Raw genomic sequence first — 24,876 nt, 5'->3', positions numbered from 1 at the left:
TTGTGTATTACATTCACCCAAGTTCTACTGGTGATATTATCAGTTTGAAATAGTCCATTGGAAGCTCATATGAATGTTATAAAACTGTGGTGAAAACCAATAATATGCCCTTAATGAAATGTATTAATTTGTACAGCTGACCAGAAGTGCACTGATGTCATTAGTTCTACAAGTTCCATACAGTCACCCACTCTATCACCTATTTAAAAAAGGGCAGTTTTCAGCATTCAAGGGTTTATGTCAGTGGTAGAGCATAGGAGTGCAGTTCAAGAAGTCCCTGTTTCATAACCATATACCCTCTTCAATAGATCCTGTTAAGAGGTTTTTCAACCCAATGCACTGTAAGAAACAATAAGATATATCATCATTTCATATACAAAACAATGAACAATTGGGTTTAACTATGCTCTTAGCACAAAATCAACAAACTGCAGTAGAGAAGCAGTTACGTTTTGCAGAATTTGTGCATTTGACAAAACTTTTTTTCCATGTTCCCAGATCTACATGTGATACGAAATCTATGAATTCTTGCAATGGAAACCTCACTGTATTTTACCAAGGCAGATAAAGGACATCTTTTGTACCCCTTATACTTACAAGGAGGGTTTGGTGGCTGAAAATGCATTGCTTTGATGGTGATTGCATGTTGCGTGCACTTTGTACTTATTTCTGAATACCTAAAGGAGAACAGTTCGGAAATGGGGCTAAAGCTCAGTTGTAGAGCATTTGACTGCAGATCAAGAGGTCCCTAGTTCAAATCTGGGTGCCCCCTTGCCCAACTGTTTTACCTGTAGAAATAAATTGAAGAAAACATTTACAATCTTAGCATTTTATGTAATGAGCAACACATTTCTACATTTGAAATACTCCTGATCATCTCCTGAAACATAGGGTAAACACCATTAAGCTGTTTAGGATTTCTTCATATGATGCAAGCTGTGTTGTACATTCACCCAAGTTCTACTGGTGATATTATCAGTTTGAAATAGTCCATTGGAAGCTCATATGAATGTTATACAACTGTGGTGGAAACCAATACTATGCCCTTAATGAAATGTATTGATTTGTACAGATGACCAGAAGTGCACTGATGTCATTAGTTCTACAAGTTCCATAAAGTCACCCACTCTATCACCTTTTTAAAAAAGGGCAGTTTTCAGCATTCAAGGGTTTAACTCAGTGGTAGAGCGTAGGAGTGCAGTTCAAGAAGTCCCTGTTTCATAACCATATACCCTCTTCAATAGATCCTGTTAAAATGTTTTTCAACCCAATGCACTGTAAGAAACAATAAGATATATCATCATTTCATATACAAAACAATGAACAATTGGGTTTAACTAAGCTCTTAGCACAAATTCAACAAACTGCAGTAGAGAAGCAGTTACGTTTTGCAGAATTTGTGCATTTGACAAAACTTTTTTTCCATGTTCCCAGATCTACATGTGATACAAAATGTATGAATTCTTGCAATGGAAACCTCACTGTATTTTACCAAGGCAGATAAAGGACATTTTTTCTACCCCTTATTCTTATAAGGAGGGTTTGGTGGCTGAAATTGCATTGCTTTGATGGTGATTGCATGTTGCTTCCACTTTGTACATATTACTGAATAAATAAAGGTGAACATTTCAGAAAGGTGGGTATAGCTCACTGGTAGAGCATTTGACTGCAGATCAAGAAGTCTCTAGTTCAAATCTGGGTGCCCCTTTGTCCAACTGTTTTACCTGTAGAAATAATTTGCAGAAAACATTTACAATCTTAGCATTTTATGTAATGAGCAACACATTTCTACATTTGAAATACTCCTAATCATATCCTGAAACATAGGGTAAACACCATTAAGCTGTTTAGGATTTCTTGTTATGATACAAGCTGTGTTTTACATTCACCCAAGTTCTACTGGTGATATGATCAGTTTGAAATAGTCCATTGGAAGCTCATATGAATGTTATAAAACTGTGGTGGAAACCAATAATATGCCCTTAATGAAATGTATTAATTTGTACAGCTGAACAGAAGTGCACTGATGTCATTAGTTCTACAAGTTCCATAGAGTCACCCACTCTAACACCTTTTTCAAAAAGGGCAGTTTTCAGCATTCCAGGGTTTAACTCAGTGGTAGAGCATAGGAGTGCAGTTCAAGAAGTCCCTGTTTCATAACCATATACCCTCGTCAATAGATCCTGTTAAAATGTTTTTCAACCCAATGCACTGTAAGAAACAATAAAATATATCATCATTTCATATACAAAACAATGAACAATTGGGTTTAACTATACTCTTAGCACAAAATCAACAAACTGCAGTAGAGAAGCAGTTACATTTTGCAGAATTTGTGCATTTGACAAAAGATTTTTTTTCCATGTTCCAAGATCTACATGTGATACGAAATGTATGAATTCTTGCAATGGAAACCTCACTGTATTTTACCAAGGCAGATAAAGGACATCCTTCGCACCCCATATACTTATAAGGAGGGTTTGGTGGCTGAAAATGCATTGCTTTGATGGTGATTGCATGTTGCTTGCACTTTGTACATATTACTGAATTAATAAAGGTGAATTTTTCAGAACTGGGGGTATAGCTCAGTGGTAGAGCATTTGACTGCAGATCAAGAGGTCCCTAGTTCAAATCTGGGTGTCCCCTTGTTCAATTGCTTTACCTGTAGAAATATTTTTTTCATTAAATAAATTGAAGAAAACATTTACAATCTTAGCATTTTATGTAATGAGCAACACATTTCTACATTTGAAATACTCCTGATCATCTCCTGAAACATAGGGTAAACACCATGAAACTGTTTAGGATTTCTTCATATGATACAAGCTGTGTTTTACATTCACCCAAGTTCTACTGGTGATATTATCAGTTTGAAATAGTCCATTGGAAGCTCATATGAATGTTATAAAACTGTGGTGGAAACCAATAATATGCCCTTAATGAACTGTATTAATTTGTACAGCTGACCAGAAGTGCACTGATGTCATTAGTTCTACAAGTTCCATACAGTCACCCACTCTATCACCTTTTTTAAAAAGGGCAGTTTTCAACATTGAAGGGTTTATGTCAGTGGTAGAGCGTAGGAGTGTAGTTCAAGAAGTCCCTGTTTCATAACCATATACCCTCTTCAATAGATCGTGTTAAAATGTTTTTCAACCCAATGCACTGTAAGAAACAATAGGATATATCATCATTTCATATACCAAAAAATGAACAATTGGGTTTAACTATGCTCTTAGCACAAAATCAACAAACTGCAGTAGAGAAGCAGTTACATTTTGCAGAATTTGTGCATTTGACAAAAGATTTTTTTCCATGTTCCAAGATCTACATGTGATACGAAATGTAGGAATTCTTGCAATGGAAACCTCACTGTATTTTACCAAGGCAGATAAAGGACATCCTTCGCACCCCATATACTTATAAGGAGGGTTTGGTGGCTGAAAATGCATTGCTTTGATGGTGATTGCATGTTGCTTGCACTTTGTACATATTACTGAATTAATAAAGATGGACTTTTCAGAACTGGGGGTATAGCTCAGTGGTAGAGCATTTGACTGCAGATCAAGAGGTCCCTAGTTCAAATCTGGGTGTCCCCTTGTTCAACTGTTTTACCTGTAGAAATATTTTTTTATTAAATAAATTGAAAAAAACATTTACAATCTTAGCATTTTATGTAATGAGCAACACATTTCTACATTTGAAATACTCCTGATCATCTCCCGAAACATAGGGTAAACACCATGAAACTGTTTAGGATTTCTTCTTATGATACAAGCTGTGTTTTACATTCACCCAAGTTCTACTGGTGATATGACCAGTTTGAAATAGTCCATTGGAAGCTCATATGAATGTTATAAAACTGTGGTGGAAACCAATAATATACCCTTTATGAAATGTATTAGTTTGTACAGCTGACCAGAAGTGCATTGATGTCATTAGTTCTACAGGTTCCATACAGTCACCCACTCTATCACCTTTTTAAAAAAGGGCAGTTTTCAGCATTCAAGGGTTTAACTCAGTGGTAGAGCATAGGAGTGCAGTTCAAGAAGTCCCTGTTTCACAAGCATATACCCTCGTCAATATATCCTGTTAAAATCTTTTTCAACCCAATGCACTGTAAGAAACAATAGGATATATCATCATTTCATATACAAAACAATGAACAATTGGGTTTAACTATGCTCCTAGCACAAAATCAACAAACTGCAGTAGACAAGCATTTACATTTTGCAGAATTTGTGCATTTGACAAAAGATTTTTTTTCCATGTTCCAAGATCTACATGTGATACGAAATGTATGAATTCTTGCAATGGAAACCTCACTGTATTTTACCAATGCAGATAAAGGACATCCTTCGCACCCCATATACTTATAAGGAGGGTTTGGTGGCTGAAAATGCATTGCTTTGATGGTGATTGCATGTTGCTTGCACTTTGTACATATTACTGAATTAATAAAGGTGAATTTTTCAGAACTGGTGGTATAGCTCAGTGGTAGAGCATTTGACTGCAGATCAAGAGGTCCCTAGTTCAAATCTGGGTGCCCCCTTGTTCAACTGTTTTACCTGTAGAAATATTTTTTTAATTAAATAAATTGAAGAAAACATTTACAATCTTAGCATTTTATGTAATGAGCAACACATTTCTACATTTGAAATACTCCTGATCATATCCTGAAACATAGGGTAAACACCATGAAACTGTTTAGGATTTCTTCATATGATACAAGCTGTGTTTTACATTCACCCAAGTTCTACTGGTGATATTATCAGTTTGAAATAGTCCATTGGAAGCTCAAATGAATGTTATAAAACTGTGGTGGAAACCAATAATATGCCCTTAATGAACTGTATTAATTTGTACAGCTGACCAGAAGTGCACTGATGTCATTAGTTCTACAAGTTCCATACAGTCACCCACTCTATCACCTTTTTAAAAAAGGGCAGTTTTCAACATTGAAGGGTTTATGTCAGTGGTAGAGCGTAGGAGTGTAGTTCAAGACGTCCCTGTTTCATAACCATATACCCTTTTCAATAGATCCTGTTTAAATGTTTTTCAACCCAATGCACTGTAAGAAACAATAGGATATATCATCATTTCATATACAAAAAAATGAACAATTGGGTTTAACTATGCTCTTAGCACAAAATCAACAAACTGCAGTAGAGAGGCAGTTACATTTTGCAGAATTTGTGTATTTGACAAAAGATTTTTTTTCCATGTTCCAAGATCTACATGTGATACGAAATGTATGAATTCTTGCAATGGAAACCTCACTGTATTTTACCAAGGCAGATAAAGGACATCCTTCGCACCCCATATACTTATAAGGAGGGTTTGGTGGCTGAAAATGCATTGCTTTGATGGTGATTGCATGTTGCTTGCACTTTGTACATATTACTGAATTAATAAAGGTGGACTTTTCAGAACTGGGGGTATAGCTCAGTGGTAGAGCATTTGACTGCAGATCAAGAGATCCCTAGTTCAAATCTGGGTGTCCCCTTGTTCAACTGTTTTACCTGTAGAAATATTTTTTTATTAAATAAATTGAAAAAAACATTTACAATCTTAGCATTTTATGTAATGAAGCAACACATTTCTACATTTGAAATACTCCTGATCATCACCTGAAACATAGGGTAAACACCATTAAGCTGTTTAGGATTTCTTCATATGATACAAGCTGTGTTTTACATTCACCCAATTTCTACTGGTGATATGATCAGTTTAAAATAGTCCATTGGAAGCTCATATGAATGTTATAAAACTGTGGTGGAAACCAATAATATGCCCTTAATGAAATGGATTAATTTGTACAGCTGACCAGAAGTGCACTGATGTCATTAGTTCCACAAGTTCCATAGAGTCACCCACTCTATCACCTTTTTAAAAAAGGGCAGTTTTCAACATTCAAGGGTTTATGTCAGTGGTAGAGCGTAGGAGTGTAGTTCAAGAAGTCCCTGTTTCATAACCATATACCCTCTTCAATAGATCCTGTTAAAATGTTTTTCAACCCAATGCACTGTAAGAAACAATAGGATATATCATCATTTCATATACAAAACAATGAAAAATTGGGTTTAACTATGCTCTTAGCACAAAATCAACAAACTGCAGTAGACAAGCATTTACATTTTGCAGAATTTGTGCATTTGACAAAAGATTTTTTTTCCATGTTCCAAGATCTACATGTGATACAAAATGTATGAATTCTTGCAATGGAAACCTCACTGTATTTTACCAAGGCAGATAAAGACATCCTTCGCACCCCATATACTTATAAGGAGGGGTTGGTGGCTGAAAATGCATTGCTTTGATGGTGATTGCATGTTGCTTGCACTTTGTACATATTACTGATTTAATAAAGGTGAACTTTTCATAACTGGAGGTATAGCTCAGTGGTAGAGCATTTGACTGCAGATCAAGAGGTCCCTAGTTCAAATATGGGTGCCCCCTTGTTCAACTGTTTTACCTGTAGAAATATTTTTTTAATGAAATAAATTGAAGAAAACATTTACAATCTTAGCATTTTATGTAATGAGCAACACATTTCTACATTTGAAATACTCCTGATCATCTCCTGAAACATAGGGTAAACACCATTAAGCTGTTTAGGATTTCTTCATATGATACACGCTGTGTTTTACATTCACCCAAGTTCTACTGGTGATATGATCAGTTTAAAATAGTCCATTGGAAGCTCATATGAATGTTATAAAACTGTGGTGGAAACCAATAATATGCCCTTAATGAAATGTATTAATTTGTACAGCTGACCAGAAGTGCACTGATGTCATTAGTTCTACAAGTTCCATACAGTCACCCCCTCTATCACCTTTTTAAAAAAGGGCAGTTTTCAGCATTCAAGGGTTTATGTCAGTGGTAGAGCGTAGGAGTGTAGTTCAAGAAGTCCCTGTTTCATAACCATATACCCTCTTCAATAGATCCTGTTAAAATGTTTTTCAACCCAATGCACTCTAAGAAACAATAGGATATATCATCATTTCATATACAAAACAATGAACAATTGGGTTTAACTATGCTCTTAGCACAAAATCAACAAACTGCAGTAGACAAGCATTTACATTTTGCAGAATTTGTGCATTTGACAAAAGATTTTTTTTCCATGTTCCAAGATCTACATGTGATACCAAATGTATGAATTCTTGCAATGGAAACCTCACTGTATTTTACCAAGGCAGATAAAGGACATCCTTCGCACCCCATATACTTATAATGAGGGTTTGGTGGCTGAAAATGCATTGCTTTGATGGTGATTGCATGTTGCTTGCACTTTGTACATATTACTGAATTAATAAAGGTGAACTTTTCAGAACTGGGGGTATAGCTCAGTGGTAGAGCATTTGACTGTAGATCAAGAGGTCCCTAGTTCAAATCTGGGTGCCCCCTTGTTCAACTGTTTTACCTGTAGAAATATTTTTTTAATTAAATACATTGAAGAAAACATTTACAATCTTAGCATTTTATGTAATGAGCAACACATTTCTACATTTGAAATACTCCTGATCATCTCCTGAAACATAGGGTAAACACCATGAAACTGTTTAGGATTTCTTCATATGATACAAGCTGTGTTTTACATTCACCCAAGTTCTACTGGTGATATTATCAGTTTGAAATAGTCCATTGGAAGCTCATATGAATGTTATAAAACTGTGGTGGAAACCAATAATATGCCCTTAATGAACTGTATTAATTTGTACAGCTGACCAGAAGTGCACTGATGTCATTAGTTCTACAAGTTCCATACAGTCACCCACTCTATCACCTTTTTAAAAAAGGGCAGTTTTCAATATTGAAGGGTTTATGTCAGTGGTAGAGCGTAGGAGTGTAGTTCAAGAAGTCCCTGTTTCATAACCATATACCCTCTTCAATAGATCCTGTTAAAATGTTTTTCAACCCAACGCACTGTAAGAAACAATAGGATATATCATCATTTCATATACAAAAAAATGAACAATTGGGTTTAACTATGCTCTTAGCACAAAATCAACAAACTGCAGTAGAGAAGCAGTTACATTTTGCAGAATTTGTGCATTTGACAAAAGATTTTTTTTCCATGTTCCAAGATCTACATGTGATATGAAATGTATGAATTCTTGCAATGGAAACCTCACTGTATTTTACCAAGGCAGATAAAGGACATCCTTCGCACCCCATATACTTATAAGGAGGGTTTGGTGGCTGAAAATGCATTGCTTTGATGGTGATTGCATGTTGCTTGTACTTTGTACATATTACTGAATTAATAAAGGTGAATTTTTCAGAACTGGGGGTATAGCTCAGTGGTAGAGCATTTGACTACAAATCAAGAGGTCCCTAGTTCAAATCTGGGTGCCCCCTTGTTCAACTGTTTTACCTGTAGAAATATTTTTTTAAATAAATTGAAGAAAACATTTACAATCTTAGCATTTAATGTAATGAGCAACACATTTCTACATTTGAAATACTCCTGATCATCTCCTGAAACATAGGGTAAACACCATGAAAATGTTTAGGATTTCTTCATATGATGCAAGCTGTGTTTTACATTCACCCAAGTTCTACTGGTGATATTATCAGTTTGAAATAGTCCATTGGAAGCTCATATGAATGTTATAAAACTGTGGTGGAAACCAATAATATGCCCTTAATGAACTGTATTAATTTGTACAGCTGACCAGAAGTGCACTGATGTCATTAGTTCTACAAGTTCCATACAGTCACCCACTCTATCACCTTTTTAAAAAAGGGCAGTTTTCAGCATTCAAGGGTTTAACTCAGTGGTAGAGCATAGGAGTGTAGTTCAAGAAGTCCCTGTTTCATAACCATATACCCTCTTCAATAGATCCTGTTAAAATGTTTTTCAACCCAATGCACTGTAAGAAACAATAGGATATATCATCATTTCATATACAAAACAATGAACAATTGGGTTTAACTATGCTCTTAGCACAAAATCAACAAACTGCAGTAGAGAAGCAGTAACATTTTGCAGAATTTGTGCATTTGACAAAAGATTTTTTTCCATGTTCCAAGATCTACATGTGATACGAAATGTATGAATGCTTGCAATGGAAACCTCACTGTATTTTACCAAGGCAGATAAAGGATATCCTTCGCACCCCATTTATAAGGATGGTTTGGTGGCTGAAAATGCATTGCTTTGATGGTGATTGCATGTTGCTTGCACTTTGTACATATTACTGAATTAATAAAGGTGAACTTTTCCGAACTGGGGGTATAACTCAGTGGTAGAGCATTTGACTGCAGCTCAAGAGGTCCCTAGTTCAAATCTGGGTGTCCCCTTGTTCAACTGTTTTACCTGTAGAAATATTTATTTTATTAAATAAATTGAAGAAAACATTTACAATGTTACCATTCTATGTAATGAGCAACACATTTCTACATTTGAAATACTCCTGATCATCACCTGAAACATAGGGTAAACACCATTAAGCTGTTTAGGATTTCTTCATATGATACAAGCTGGGTTTTACATTCACCCAAGTTCTACTGGTGATATGATCAGTTTGAAATAGTCCATTGGAAGCTCATATGAATGTTATAAAACTGTGGTGGAAACCAATAATATGCCCTTAATGAAATGTATTAATTTGTACAGCTGACCAGAAGTGCACTGATGTCATTAGTTCTACAAGTTCCATAGAGTCACCCACTCTATCACCTTTTTAAAAAGGGCAGTTTTCAACATTCAAGGGTTTATGTCAGTGGTAGAGCGTAGGAGTGCAGTTCAAGAAGTCCCTGTTTCATAACCATATACCCTCTTCAATAGATCCTGTTAAATGTTTTTCAACCCAATGCACTGTAAGAAACAATAGGATATATCATCATTTCATATACAAAACAATGAACAATTGGGTTTAACTATGCTCTTAGCACAAAATCAACAAACTGCAGTAGAGAAGCAGTTACATTTTGCAGAATTTGTGCATTTGACAAAAGATTTTTTTTCCATGTTCCAAGATCTACATGTGATACGAAATGTATGAATGCTTGCAATGGAAACCTCACTGTATTTTACCAAGGCAGATAAAGGATATCCTTCGCACCCCATTTATAAGGATGGTTTGGTGGCTGAAAATGCATTGCTTTGATGGTGATTGCATGTTGCTTGCACTTTGTACATATTACTGAATTAATAAAGGTGAACTTTTCCAAACTGGGGGTATAGCTCAGTGGTAGAGCATTTGACTGCAGATCAAGAAGTCCTTAGATCAAATCTGGGTGCCCCCTTGTTCAACTGTTTTACCTGTAGGAAAAAAACATTTACAATCTTAGCATTTTATGTAATGAGCAACACATTTCTACATTTGAAATACTCCTGATCATCTCCTGAAACATAAGGTAAACACCATGAAACTGTTTAGGATTTCTTCATATGATACAAGCTGTGTTTTACATTCACCCAAGTTCTACTGGTGATATTATCAGTTTGAAATAGTCCATTGGAAGCTCATATGAATGTTATAAAACTGTGGTGGAAACCAATAATATGCCCTTAATGAACTGTATTAATTTGTACAGCTGACCAGAAGTGCACTGATGTCATTAGTTCTACAAGTTCCATACAGTCACCCACTCTATCACCTTTTTAAAAAAGGGCCGTTTTCAGCATTGAAGGGTTTAACTCAGTGGTAGAGCGTAGGGATGCAGTTCAAGAAGTCACTGTTTCATAACCATATACCCTCTTCAATAGATCCTGTTAAAATGTTTTTCAACCCAATGCACTGTAAGAAACAATAAAATATATCATCATTTCATATACAAAACAATGAACAATTGGGTTTAACTATACTCTTAGCACAAAATCAACAAACTGCAGTAGAGAAGCAGTTACATTTTGCAGAATTTGTGCATTTGACAAAAGATTTTCTTTCCATGTTCCAAGATCTACATGTGATACGAAATGTATGAATTCTTGCAATGGAAACCTCACTGTATTTTACCAAGGCAGATAAAGGACATCCTTCGCACCCCATATACTTATAAGGAGGGTTTGGTGGGTGAAAATGCATTGCTTTGATGGTAATTGCATGTTGCTTGCACTTTGTACATATTACTGAATTAATAAAGGTGAATTTTTCAGAACTGGGGGTATAGCTCAGTGGTAGAGCATTTGACTGTAGATCAAGAGGTCCCTAGTTCAAATCAGGGTGCCCCCTTGTTCAACTGTTTTACCTGTAGAAATATTTTTTTAATTAAATAAATTGAAGAAAACATTTACAATCTTAGCATTTTATGTAATGAGCAACACATTTCTACATTTGAAATACTCCTGATCATATCCTGAAACATAGGGTAAACACCATGAAACTGTTTGGGATTTCTTCATATGATACAAGCTGTGTTTTACATTCACCCAAGTTCTACTGGTGATATTATCAGTTTGAAATAGTCCATTGGAAGCTCATATGAATGTTATAAAACTGTGGTGGAAACCAATAATATGCCCTTAATGAACTGTATTAATTTGTACAGCTGACCAGAAGTGCACTGATGTCATTAGTTCTACAAGTTCCATACAGTCACCCACTCTATCACCTTTTTAAAAAAGGGCAGTTTTCAATATTGAAGGGTTTATGTCAGTGGTAGAGCGTAGGAGTGTAGTTCAAGAAGTCCCTGTTTCATAACCATATACCCTCTTCAATAGATCCTGTTAAAATGTTTTTCAACCCAACGCACTGTAAGAAACAATAGGATATATCATCATTTCATATACAAAAAAATGAACAATTGGGTTTAACTATGCTCTTAGCACAAAATCAACAAACTGCAGTAGAGAAGCAGTTACATTTTGCAGAATTTGTGCATTTGACAAAAGATTTTTTTTCCATGTTCCAAGATCTACATGTGATACGAAATGTATGAATTCTTGCAATGGAAACCTCACTGTATTTTACCAAGGCAGATAAAGGACATCCTTCGCACCCCATATACTTATAAGGAGGGTTTGGTGGCTGAAAATGCATTGCTTTGATGGTGATTGCATGTTGCTTGTACTTTGTACATATTACTGAATTAATAAAGGTGAATTTTTCAGAACTGGGGGTATAGCTCAGTGGTAGAGCATTTGACTACAAATCAAGAGGTCCCTAGTTCAAATCTGGGTGCCCCCTTGTTCAACTGTTCTACCTGTAGAAATATTTTTTTAAATAAATTGAAGAAAACATTTACAATCTTAGCATTTAATGTAATGAGCAACACATTTCTACATTTGAAATACTCCTGATCATCTCCTGAAACATAGGGTAAACACCATGAAAATATTTAGGATTTCTTCATATGATGCAAGCTGTGTTTTACATTCACCCAAGTTCTACTGGTGATATTATCAGTTTGAAATAGTCCATTGGAAGCTCATATGAATGTTATAAAACTGTGGTGGAAACCAATAATATGCCCTTAATGAACTGTATTAATTTGTACAGCTGACCAGAAGTGCACTGATGTCATTAGTTCTACAAGTTCCATACAGTCACCCACTCTATCACCTTTTTAAAAAAGGGCAGTTTTCAGCATTCAAGGGTTTAACTCAGTGGTAGAGCATAGGAGTGTAGTTCAAGAAGTCCCTGTTTCATAACCATATACCCTCTTCAATAGATCCTGTTAAAATGTTTTTCAACCCAATGCACTGTAAGAAACAATAGGATATATCATCATTTCATATACAAAACAATGAACAATTGGGTTTAACTATGCTCTTAGCACAAAATCAACAAACTGCAGTAGAGAAGCAGTAACATTTTGCAGAATTTGTGCATTTGACAAAAGATTTTTTTCCATGTTCCAAGATCTACATGTGATACGAAATGTATGAATGCTTGCAATGGAAACCTCACTGTATTTTACCAAGGCAGATAAAGGATATCCTTCGCACCCCATTTATAAGGATGGTTTGGTGGCTGAAAATGCATTGCTTTGATGGTGATTGCATGTTGCTTGCACTTTGTACATATTACTGAATTAATAAAGGTGAACTTTTCCAAACTGGGGGTATAGCTCAGTGGTAGAGCATTTGACTGCAGCTCAAGAGGTCCCTAGTTCAAATCTGGGTGTCCCCTTGTTCAACTGTTTTACCTGTAGAAATATTTATTTTATTAAATAAATTGAAGAAAACATTTACAATGTTACCATTTTATGTAATGAGCAACACATTTCTACATTTGAAATACTCCTGATCATCACCTGAAACATAGGGTAAACACCATTAAGCTGTTTAGGATTTCTTCATATGATACAAGCTGGGTTTTACATTCACCCAAGTTCTACTGGTGATATGATCAGTTTGAAATAGTCCATTGGAAGCTCATATGAATGTTATAAAACTGTGGTGGAAACCAATAATATGCCCTTAATGAAATGTATTAATTTGTAGAGCTGACCAGAAGTGCACTGATGTCATTAGTTCTACAAGTTCCATACAGTCACCCACTCTATCACCTTTTTAAAAAAAGGGCAGTTTTCAGCATTCAAGGGTTTAACTCAGTGGTAGAGCATAGGAGTGCAGATCAAGAAGTCCCTGTTTCATAAGCATATACCCTCGTCAATAGATCATGTTAAAATGTTTTTCAACCCAATGCACTGTAAGAAACAATAGGATATATCATCATTTCATATAAAAAACAATGAACAATTGGGTTTAACTATACTCTTAGCACAAAATCAACAAACTGCAATAGAGAAGCAGTTACGTTTTGCAGAATTTGTGCATTTGACAAACGTTTTTTTTCCATGTTCCAAGATCTACATGTGATACGAAATTTATGAATTCTTGCAATGGAAACCTCACTGTATTTTACCAAGGCAGATAAAGGACATTTTTGTACCCCTTATACTTATAAGGAGGGTTTGGTGGCCGAAAATGCATTGCTTTGATGTTGATTGCATGTTGCTTGCATTTTGTACATATTACTGAATTAATAACGATGAACTTTTCAGAACTGGGGGTATAGCTCAGTAGTAGAGCATTTGACTGCAGATCAAGAGGTCCCTAGTTCAACTCTGGGTGCCCCTTGTTCAACTGTTTTACCTGTAGAAATATTTATTTTATTAAATAAATTGAAGAAAACATTTACAATCTTAGCATTTTATGTAATGAGCAACACATTTCTACATTTGAAATACTCCTGATCATATCCTGAAACATAGGGTAAACACCATGAAACTGTTTAGGATTTCTTCATATGATACAAGCTGTGTTTTACATTCACCCAAGTTCTACTGGTGATATTATCAGTTTGAAATAGTCCATTGGAAGCTCATATGAATGTTATAAAACTGTGGTGGAAACCAATAATATGCCCTTAATGAACTGTATTAATTTGTACAGCTGACCAGAAGTGCACTGATGTCATTAGTTCTACAAGTTCCATACAGTCACCCACTCTATCATCTTTTTAAAAAAGGGCAGTTTTCAATATTGAAGGGTTTATGTCAGTGGTAGAGCGTAGGAGTGTAGTTCAAGAAGTCCCTGTTTCATAACCATATACCCTCTTCAATAGATCCTGTTAAAATGTTTTTCAACCCAACGCACTGTAAGAAACAATAGGATATATCATCATTTCATATACAAAAAAATGAACAATTGGGTTTAACTATGCTCTTAGCACAAAATCAACAAACTGCAGTAGAGAAGCAGTTACATTTTGCAGAATTTGTGCATTTGACAAAAGATTTTTTTTCCATGTTCCAAGATCTACATGTGATACGAAATGTATGAATTCTTGCAATGGAAACCTCACTGTATTTTACCAAGGCAGATAAAGGACATCTTTTGTACCCCTTATACTTATAAGGAGGGTTTGGTGGCTGAAAATGCTTTGCTTTGATGGTGATTGCATGTTGCTTGCACTTTGTACATATTACTGAATTAATAAAGGTGAACTTTTCCAAACTGGGGGTATAGCTCAGTGGTAGAGCATTTGACTGCAGCTCAAGAGGTCCCTAGTTCAAATCTGTGTGCCCCCTTGTTCAACTGTTTTACCTGTAGAAATATTTTTTTAAATAAATTGAAGAAAACATTTACAATCTTAGCATTTAATGTAATGAGCAACACATTTCTACATTTGAAATACTCCTGATCATCTCCTGAAACATAGGGTAAACACCATGAAAATGTTTAGGATTTCTTCATATGATGCAAGCTGTGTTTTACATTCACCCAAGTTCTACTGGTGATATTATCAGTTTGAAATAGTCCATTGGAAGCTCATATGAATGTTATAAAACTGTGGTGGAAACCAATAATATGCCCTTAATGAACTGTATTAATTTGTACAGCTGACCAGAAGTGCACTGATGTCATTAGTTCTACAAGTTCCATACAGTCACCCACTCTATCACCTTTTTAAAAAAGGGCAGTTTTCAGCATTCAAGGGTTTAACTCAGTGGTAGAGCATAGGAGTGTAGTTCAAGAAGTCCCTGTTTCATAACCATATACCCTCTTCAATAGATCCTGTTAAAATGTTTTTCAACCCAATGCACTGTAAGAAACAATAGGATATATCATCATTTCATATACAAAACAATGAACAATTGGGTTTAACTATGCTCTTAGCACAAAATCAACAAACTGCAGTAGAGAAGCAGTAACATTTTGCAGAATTTGTGCATTTGACAAAAGATTTTTTTCCATGTTCCAAGATCTACATGTGATACGAAATGTATGAATGCTTGCAATGGAAACCTCACTGTATTTTACCAAGGCAGATAAAGGATATCCTTCGCACCCCATTTATAAGGATGGTTTGGTGGCTGAAAATGCATTGCTTTGATGGTGATTGCATGTTGCTTGCACTTTGTACATATTACTGAATTAATAAAGGTGAACTTTTCCAAACTGGGGGTATAGCTCAGTGGTAGAGCATTTGACTGCAGCTCAAGAGGTCCCTAGTTCAAATCTGGGTGTCCCCTTGTTCAACTGTTTTACCTGTAGAAATATTTATTTTATTAAATAAATTGAAGAAAACATTTACAATGTTACCATTTTATGTAATGAGCAACACATTTCTACATTTGAAATACTCCTGATCATCACCTGAAACATAGGGTAAACACCATTAAGCTGTTTAGGATTTCTTCATATGATACAAGCTGGGTTTTACATTCACCCAAGTTCTACTGGTGATATGATCAGTTTGAAATAGTCCATTGGAAGCTCATATGAATGTTATAAAACTGTGGTGGAAACCAATAATATGCCCTTAATGAAATGTATTAATTTGTAGAGCTGACCAGAAGTGCACTGATGTCATTAGTTCTACAAGTTCCATACAGTCACCCACTCTATCACCTTTTTAAAAAAAGGGCAGTTTTCAGCATTCAAGGGTTTAACTCAGTGGTAGAGCATAGGAGTGCAGATCAAGAAGTCCCTGTTTCATAAGCATATACCCTCGTCAATAGATCATGTTAAAATGTTTTTCAACCCAATGCACTGTAAGAAACAATAGGATATATCATCATTTCATATAAAAAACAATGAACAATTGGGTTTAACTATACTCTTAGCACAAAATCAACAAACTGCAATAGAGAAGCAGTTACGTTTTGCAGAATTTGTGCATTTGACAAACGTTTTTTTTCCATGTTCCAAGATCTACATGTGATACGAAATTTATGAATTCTTGCAATGGAAACCTCACTGTATTTTACCAAGGCAGATAAAGGACATTTTTGTACCCCTTATACTTATAAGGAGGGTTTGGTGGCCGAAAATGCATTGCTTTGATGTTGATTGCATGTTGCTTGCATTTTGTACATATTACTGAATTAATAACGATGAACTTTTCAGAACTGGGGGTATAGCTCAGTAGTAGAGCATTTGACTGCAGATCAAGAGGTCCCTAGTTCAACTCTGGGTGCCCCTTGTTCAACTGTTTTACCTTTAGAAATATTTATTTTATTAAATAAATTGAAGAAAACATTTACAATCTTAGCATTTTATGTAATGAGCAACACATTTCTACATTTGAAATACTCCTGATCATATCCTGAAAATAGGGTAAACACCATGAAACTGTTTAGGATTTCTTCATATGATACAAGCTGTGTTTTACATTCACCCAAGTTCTACTGGTGATATTATCAGTTTGAAATAGTCCATTGGAAGCTCATATGAATGTTATAAAACTGTGGTGGAAACCAATAATATGCCCTTAATGAACTGTATTAATTTGTACAGCTGACCAGAAGTGCACTGATGTCATTAGTTCTACAAGTTCCATACAGTCACCCACTCTATCATCTTTTTAAAAAAGGGCAGTTTTCAATATTGAAGGGTTTATGTCAGTGGTAGAGCGTAGGAGTGTAGTTCAAGAAGTCCCTGTTTCATAACCATATACCCTCTTCAATAGATCCTGTTAAAATGTTTTTCAACCCAATGCACTGTAAGAAACAATAGGATATATCATCATTTCATATACAAAACAATTGGGTTTAACTATGCTCTTAGCACAAAATCAACAAACTGCAGTAGAGAAGCAGTTACATTTTGCAGAATTTGTGCATTTGACAAAAGATTTTTTTTCCATGTTCCAAGATCTACATGTGATACGAAATGTATGAATTCTTGCAATGGAAACCTCACTGTATTTTACCAAGGCAGATAAAGGACATCCTTCGCACCCCATATACTTATAAGGAGGGTTTGGTGGCTGAAAATGCATTGCTTTGATGGTGATTGCATGTTGCTTCCACTTTGTACATATTACTGAATTAATAAAGGTGAACTTTTCCAAACTGGGGGTATAGCTCAGTGGTAGAGCATTTGACTGCAGCTCAAGAGGTCCCTAGTTCAAATCTGGGTGTCCCCTTGTTCAACTGTTTTACCTGTAGAAATATCTTTTTAATTAAATAAATTGAAGAAAACATTTACAATCTTAGCATTTTATATAATGAGCAACACATTTCTACATTTGAAATACTCCTGATCATATCCTGAAACATAGGGTAAACACCATGAAACTGTTTAGGATTTCTTCATATGATACAAGCTGTGTTTTACATTCACCCAAGTTCTACTGGTGATATTATCAGTTTGAAATAGTCCATTGGAAGCTCATATGAATGTTATAAAACTGTGGTGGAAACCAATATTATACCCTTAATGAACTGTATTAATTTGTACAGCTGACCAGAAGTGCACTGATGTCATTAGTTCTACAAGTTCCATACAGTCACCCACTCTATCACCTTTTTAAAAAAGGGCAGTTTTCAACATTGAAGGGTTTATATCAGTGGTAGAGCGTAGGAGTGTAGTTCAAGAAGTCCCTGTTTCATAACCATATACCGTCTTCAATAGATCCTGTTAAAATGTTTTTCAACCCAATGCACTGTAAGAAACAATAGGATATATCATCATTTCATATACAAAAAAATGAACAATTGGGTTTAACTATGCTCTTAGCACAAAATCAACAAACTGCAGTAGAGAAGCAGTTACATTTTGCAGAATTTGTGTATTTGACAAAAGATTTTTTTTCCATGTTCCAAGATCTACATGTGATACGAAATGTAGGAATTCTTGCAATGGAAACCTCACTGTATTTTACCAAGGCAGATAAAGGACATCCTTCGCACCCCATATACTTATAAGGAGGGTTTGGTGGCTGAAAATGCTTTGCTTTGATGGTGATTGCATGTTGCTTGCACTTTGTACATATTACTGAATTAATAAAGGTGAACTTTTCCAAACTGGGGGTATAGCTCAGTGGTAGAGCATTTGACTGCAGCTTAAGAGGTCCCTAGTTCAAATCTGGGTGTCCCCTTGTTCAACTGTTTTACCTGTAGAAATATTTATTTTATTAAATAAATTGAAGAAAACATTTACAATGTTACCATTTTATGTAATGAGCAACAAATTTCTACATTTGAAATACTCCTGATCATCACCTGAAACATAGGGTAAACACCATTAAGCTGTTTAGGATTTCTTCATATGATACAAGCTGTGTTTTACATTCACCCAAGTTCTACTGGTGATATGATCAGTTTGAAATAGTCCATTGGAAGCTCATATGAATGTTATAAAACTGTGGTGGAAACCAATAATATGCCCTTAATGAAATGTATTTAATTTGTAGAGCTGACCAGAAGTGCACTGATGTCATTAGTTCTACAAGTTCCATACAGTCACCCACTCTATCACCTTTTTAAAAAAAAAGGGCAGTTTTCAGCATTCAAGGGTTTAACTCAGTGGTGGAGCATAGGAGTGCAGTTCAAGAAGTCCCTGTTTCATAAGCATATACCCTCGTCAATAGATCCTGTTAAAATGTTTTTCAACCCAATGCACTGTAAGAAACAATAGGATATATCATCATTTCATAAAAAAAACAATGACCAATTGGGTTTAACTATACTCTTAGCACAAAATCAACAAACTGCAATAGAGAAGCAGTTACGTTTTGCAGAATTTGTGCATTTCACAAACGTTTTTTTTCCATGTTCCAAGATCTACATGTGATACGAAATTTATGAATTCTTGCAATGGAAACCTCACAGTATTTTACCAAGGCAGATAAAGGACATTTTTGTACCCCTTATACTTATAAGAAGGGTTTGGTGGCCGAAAATGCATTGCTTTGAAGGTGATTGCATGTTGCTTGCATTTTGTACATATTACTGAATTAATAAAGATGGACTTTTCTGAACTGGGGGTATAGCTCAGTGGTAGAGCATTTGACTGCAGATCAAGAGGTCCCTAGTTCAAATCTGGGGGTCCCCTTGTTCAACTGTTTTACCTGTAGAAATATTTTTTTATTAAATAAATTGAAGAAAACATTTACAATGTTACCATTTTATGTAATGAGCAACAAATTTCTACATTTGAAATACTCCTGATCATCTCCTGAAACATAGGGTAAACACCATGAAACTGTTTAGGATTTCTTCATATGATACAAGCTGTGTTTTACATTCACCCAAGTTCTACTGGTGATATTATCAGTTTGAAATAGTCCATTGGAAGCTCATATGAATGTTATAAAACTGTGGTGGAAACCAATAATATGCCCTTAATGAACTGTATTAATTTGTACAGCTGACCAGAAGTGCACTGATGTCATTAGTTCTACAAGTTCCATACAGTCACCCACTCTATCACCTTTTTAAAAAAGGGCAGTTTTCAACATTGAAGGGTTTATGTCAGTGGTAGAGCGTAGGAGTGTAGTTCAAGAAGTCCCTGTTTCATAACCATATACCCTCTTCAATAGATCCTGTTAAAATGTTTTTCAACCCAATGCACTGTAAGAAACAATAGGATATATCATCATTTCATATACAAAAAAATGAACAATTGGGTTTAACTATGCTCTTAGCACAAAATCATCAAACTGCAGTAGAGAAGCAGTTACATTTTGCAGAATTTGTGCATTTGACAAAAGATTTTTTTTCCATGTTCCAAGATCTACATGTGATACGAAATGTAGGAATTCTTGCAATGGAAACCTCACTGTATTTTACCAAGGCAGATAAAGGACATCCTTCGCACCCCATATACTTATAAGGAGGGTTTGGTGGCTGAAAATGCATTGCTTTGATGGTGATTGCATGTTGCTTGCACTTTGTACATATTACTGAATTAATAAAGATGGACTTTTCAGAACTGGGGGTATAGCTCAGTGGTAGAGCATTTGACTGTAGATCAAGAGGTCCCTAGTTCAAATCTGGGTGTCCCCTTGTTCAACTGTTTTACCTGTAGAAATATTTTTTTATTAAATAAATTGAAAAAAACATTTACAATCTTAGCATTTTATGTAATGAGCAACACATTTCTACATTTGAAATACTCCTGATCATCTCCTGAAACATAGGGTAAACACCATGAAACTGTTTAGGATTTCTTCATATGATACAAGCTGTGTTTTACATTCACCCAAGTTCTACTGGTGATATGACCAGTTTGAAATAGTCCATTGGAAGCTCATATGAATGTTATAAAACTGTGGTGGAAACCAATAATATACCCTTTATGAAATGTATTAATTTGTACAGCTGACCAGAAGTGCATTGATGTCATTAGTTCTACAAGTTCCATACAGTCACCCACTCTATCACCTTTTTAAAAAAGGGCAGTTTTCAGCATTCAAGGGTTTAACTCAGTGGTAGAGCATAGGAGTGCAGTTCAAGAAGTCCCTGTTTCATAAGCATATACCCTCGTCAATATATCCTGTTAAAATGTTTTTCAACCCAATGCACTGTAAGAAACAATAGGATATATCATCATTTCATATACAAAACAATGAACAATTGGGTTTAACTATGCTCCTAGCACAAAATCAACAAACTGCAGTAGACAAGCATTTACATTTTGCAGAATTTGTGCATTTGACAAAAGATTTTTTTTCCATGTTCCAAGATCTACATGTGATACGAAATGTATGAATTCTTGCAATGGAAACCTCACTGTATTTTACCAAGGCAGATAAAGGACATCCTTCGCACCCCATATACTTATAAGGAGGGTTTGGTGGCTGAAAATGCATTGCTTTGATGGTGATTGCATGTTGCTTCCACTTTGTACATATTACTGAATTAATAAAGGTGGACTTTTCAAAACTGGGGGTATAGCTCAGTGGTAGAGCATTTGACTGCAGATCAAGAGGTCCCTAGTTCAAATCTGGGTGTCCCCTTGTTCAACTGTTTTACCTGTAGAAATATTTTTTTAATTAAATAAATTGAAGAAAACATTTACAATCTTAGCATTTTATATAATGAGCAACACATTTCTACATTTGAAATACTCCTGATCATATCCTGAAACATAGGGTAAACACCATGAAACTGTTTAGGATTTCTTCATATGATACAAGCTGTGTTTTACATTCACCCAAGTTCTACTGGTGATATTATCAGTTTGAAATAGTCCATTGGAATCTCATATGAATGTTATAAAACTGTGGTGGAAACCAATATTATACCCTTAATGAACTGTATTAATTTGTACAGCTGACCAGAAGTGCACTGATGTCATTAGTTCTACAAGTTCCATACAGTCACCCACTCTATCACCTTTTTAAAAAAGGGCAGTTTTCAACATTGAAGGGTTTATGTCAGTGGTAGAGCGTAGGAGTGTAGTTCAAGAAGTCCCTGTTTCATAACCATATACCCTCTTCAATAGATCCTGTTAAAATGTTTTTCAACCCAATGCACTGTAAGAAACAATAGGATATATCATCATTTCATATACAAAAAAATGAACAATTGGGTTTAACTATGCTCTTAGCACAAAATCAACAAACTGCAGTAGAGAAGCAGTTACATTTTGCAGAATTTGTGTATTTGACAAAAGATTTTTTTTCCATGTTCCAAGATCTACATGTGATACGAAATGTAGGAATTCTTGCAATGGAAACCTCACTGTATTTTACCAAGGCAGATAAAGGACATCCTTCGCACCCCATATACTTATAAGGAGGGTTTGGTGGCTGAAAATGCATTGCTTTGATGGTGATTGCATGTTGCTTGCACTTTGTACATATTACTGAATTAATAAAGGTGAATTTTTCAGAACTGGCGGTATAGCTCAGTGGTAGAGCATTTGACTGCAGATCAAAAGGTACCTAGTTCAAATCTGGGTGCCCCCTTGTTCAACTGTTTTACCTGTAGAAATATTTTTTTAATTAAATAAATTGAAGAAAACATTTACAATCTTAGCATTTTATGTAATGAGCAACACATTTCTACATTTGAAATACTCCTGATCATATCCTGAAACATAGGGTAAACACCATGAAACTGTTTAGGATTTCTTCATATGATACAAGCTGTGTTTTACATTCACCCAAGTTCTACTGGTGATATTATCAGTTTGAAATAGTCCATTGGAAGCTCATATGAATGTTATAAAACTGTGGTTGAAACCAATAATATGCCCTTAATGAACTGTATTAATTTGTACAGCTGACCAGAAGTGCACTGATGTCATTAGTTCTACAAGTTCCATACAGTCACCCACTCTATCACCTTTTTAAAAAAGGGCAGTGTTCAACATTGAAGGGTTTATGTCAGTGGTAGAGCGTAGGAGTATAGTTCAAGAAGTCCCTGTTTCATAACCATATACCCTCTTCAATAGATCCTGTTAAAATGTTTTTCAACCCAATGCACTGTAAGAAACAATAGGATATATCATCATTTCATATACAAAAAAATGAACAATTGGGTTTAACTATGCTCTTAGCACAAAATCAACAAACTGCAGTAGAGAAGCAGTTACATTTTGCAGAATTTGTGCATTTGACAAAAGATTTTTTTTCCATGTTCCAAGATCTACATGTGATAGGAAATGTATGAATTCTTGCAATGGAAACCTCACTGTATTTTACCAAGGCAGATAAAGGACATCCTTCGCACCCCACATACTTCTAAGGAGGGTTTGGTGGCTGAACATGCATTGCTTTGATGGTGATTGCATGTTGCTTGCACTTTGTACATATTACTGAATTAATAAAGGTGGACTTTTCAAAACTGGGGGTATAGCTCAGTGGTAGAGCATTTGACTGCCGATCAAGAGGTCCCTAGTTCAAATCTGGGTGTTCCCTTTTTCAACTGTTTTACCTGTAGAAATATTTTTTTAATTAAATAAATTGAAGAAAACATTTACAATCTTAGCATTTTATGTAATGAGCAACACATTTCTACATTTGAAATACTCCTGATCATATCCTGAAACATAGGGTTAACACCATGAAACTGTTTAGGATTTCTTCATATTATACAAGCTGTGTTTTACATTCACCCAAGTTCTACTGGTGATATTTTCAGTTTGAAATAGTCCATTGGAAGCTCATATGAATGTTATAAAACTGTGGTGGAAACCAATAATATACCCTTTATGAAATGTATTAATTTGTACAGCTGACCAGAAGTGCATTGATGTCATTAGTTCTACAAGTTCCATACAGTCACCCACTCTATCACCTTTTTAAAAAAGGGCAGTTTTCAACATTGAAGGGTTTATGTCAGTGGTAGAGCGTAGGAGTGTAGTTCAAGAAGTCCCTGTTTCATAACCATATACCCTCTTCAATAGATCATGTTAAAATGTTTTTCAACCCAATGCACTGTAAGAAACAATAGGATATATCATCATTTCATATACAAAAAAATGAACAATTGGGTTTAACTATGCTCTTAGCACAAAATCAACAAACTGCAGTAGAGAAGCAGTTACATTTTGCAAAATTTGTGGATTTGACAAAAGATTTTTTTTCCATGTTCCAAGATCTACATGTGATACGAAATGTATGAATTCTTGCAATGGAAACCTCACTGTATTTTACCAAGGCAGATAAAGGACATTTTTGTACCCTTTATACTTATAAGGAGGGTTTGGTGGCCGAAAATGCATTGCTTTGATGGTGATTGCATGTTGCTTGCATTTTGTACATATTACTGAATTAATAACGATGAACTTTTCAGAACTGGGGGTATAGCTCAGTAGTAGAGCATTTGACTGCAGATCAAGAGGTCCCTAGTTCAACTCTGGGTGCCCCTTGTTCAACTGTTTTACCTGTAGAAATATTTATTTTATTAAATAAATTGAAGAAAACATTTACAATGTTACCATTTTATGTAATGAGCAACACATTTCTACATTTGAAATACTCCTGATCATCTCCTGAAACATAGGGTAAACACCATGAAACTGTTTAGGATTTCTTCATATGATGCAAGCTGTGTTTTACATTCACCCAAGTTCTACTGGTGATATTATCAGTTTGAAATAGTCCATTGGAAGCTCATATGAATGTTATAAAACTGTGGTGGAAACCAATAATATGCCCTTAATGAACTGTATTAATTTGTACAGCTGACCAGAAGTGCACTGATGTCATTACTTCTACAAGTTCCATACAG

At 35.2% G+C, this 24,876-nt stretch overlaps 14 non-coding genes across 14 annotated transcripts; all 14 read left to right on the top strand.

Moving 5' to 3' along the window:
* The first annotated feature begins 2,574 nt into the window (after window positions 1-2,574).
* TRNAC-GCA (transfer RNA cysteine (anticodon GCA)) lies at window positions 2,575-2,646 on the top strand. The gene has a single exon. It is a non-coding gene; the product is annotated as a tRNA-Cys (tRNA).
* An 881-nt stretch (window positions 2,647-3,527) lies between these two features.
* TRNAC-GCA (transfer RNA cysteine (anticodon GCA)) lies at window positions 3,528-3,599 on the top strand. The gene has a single exon. It is a non-coding gene; the product is annotated as a tRNA-Cys (tRNA).
* Window positions 3,600-4,480: 881 nt separating this feature from the next.
* Window positions 4,481-4,552, top strand: TRNAC-GCA (transfer RNA cysteine (anticodon GCA)). The gene has a single exon. It is a non-coding gene; the product is annotated as a tRNA-Cys (tRNA).
* An 882-nt stretch (window positions 4,553-5,434) lies between these two features.
* On the top strand, window positions 5,435-5,506 carry TRNAC-GCA (transfer RNA cysteine (anticodon GCA)). Its single transcript has one exon. It is a non-coding gene; the product is annotated as a tRNA-Cys (tRNA).
* A 1,835-nt stretch (window positions 5,507-7,341) lies between these two features.
* On the top strand, window positions 7,342-7,413 carry TRNAY-GUA (transfer RNA tyrosine (anticodon GUA)). The gene has a single exon. It is a non-coding gene; the product is annotated as a tRNA-Tyr (tRNA).
* An 882-nt stretch (window positions 7,414-8,295) lies between these two features.
* TRNAC-ACA (transfer RNA cysteine (anticodon ACA)) lies at window positions 8,296-8,367 on the top strand. Its single transcript has one exon. It is a non-coding gene; the product is annotated as a tRNA-Cys (tRNA).
* A 3,704-nt stretch (window positions 8,368-12,071) lies between these two features.
* On the top strand, window positions 12,072-12,143 carry TRNAC-ACA (transfer RNA cysteine (anticodon ACA)). The gene has a single exon. It is a non-coding gene; the product is annotated as a tRNA-Cys (tRNA).
* An 873-nt stretch (window positions 12,144-13,016) lies between these two features.
* Window positions 13,017-13,088, top strand: TRNAC-GCA (transfer RNA cysteine (anticodon GCA)). The gene has a single exon. It is a non-coding gene; the product is annotated as a tRNA-Cys (tRNA).
* Window positions 13,089-15,867: 2,779 nt separating this feature from the next.
* TRNAC-GCA (transfer RNA cysteine (anticodon GCA)) lies at window positions 15,868-15,939 on the top strand. Its single transcript has one exon. It is a non-coding gene; the product is annotated as a tRNA-Cys (tRNA).
* A 1,826-nt stretch (window positions 15,940-17,765) lies between these two features.
* On the top strand, window positions 17,766-17,837 carry TRNAC-GCA (transfer RNA cysteine (anticodon GCA)). The gene has a single exon. It is a non-coding gene; the product is annotated as a tRNA-Cys (tRNA).
* An 882-nt stretch (window positions 17,838-18,719) lies between these two features.
* Window positions 18,720-18,791, top strand: TRNAC-GCA (transfer RNA cysteine (anticodon GCA)). The gene has a single exon. It is a non-coding gene; the product is annotated as a tRNA-Cys (tRNA).
* An 884-nt stretch (window positions 18,792-19,675) lies between these two features.
* TRNAC-GCA (transfer RNA cysteine (anticodon GCA)) lies at window positions 19,676-19,747 on the top strand. Its single transcript has one exon. It is a non-coding gene; the product is annotated as a tRNA-Cys (tRNA).
* An 881-nt stretch (window positions 19,748-20,628) lies between these two features.
* TRNAY-GUA (transfer RNA tyrosine (anticodon GUA)) lies at window positions 20,629-20,700 on the top strand. The gene has a single exon. It is a non-coding gene; the product is annotated as a tRNA-Tyr (tRNA).
* An 881-nt stretch (window positions 20,701-21,581) lies between these two features.
* Window positions 21,582-21,653, top strand: TRNAC-GCA (transfer RNA cysteine (anticodon GCA)). The gene has a single exon. It is a non-coding gene; the product is annotated as a tRNA-Cys (tRNA).
* The last annotated feature ends 3,223 nt before the right edge of the window (window positions 21,654-24,876 follow it).

Source organism: Ambystoma mexicanum, unplaced genomic scaffold, assembly GCF_040938575.1.
Source record: "Ambystoma mexicanum isolate Mex_15411 unplaced genomic scaffold, UKY_AmexF1_1 Mex_scaf84, whole genome shotgun sequence".
NCBI classification, from domain to species: Eukaryota; Metazoa; Chordata; class Amphibia; order Caudata; family Ambystomatidae; genus Ambystoma; species Ambystoma mexicanum.
The sequence above is the reverse complement of the archived record's forward strand: the minus strand, read 5'-3'. Positions and strand labels throughout refer to the sequence as shown.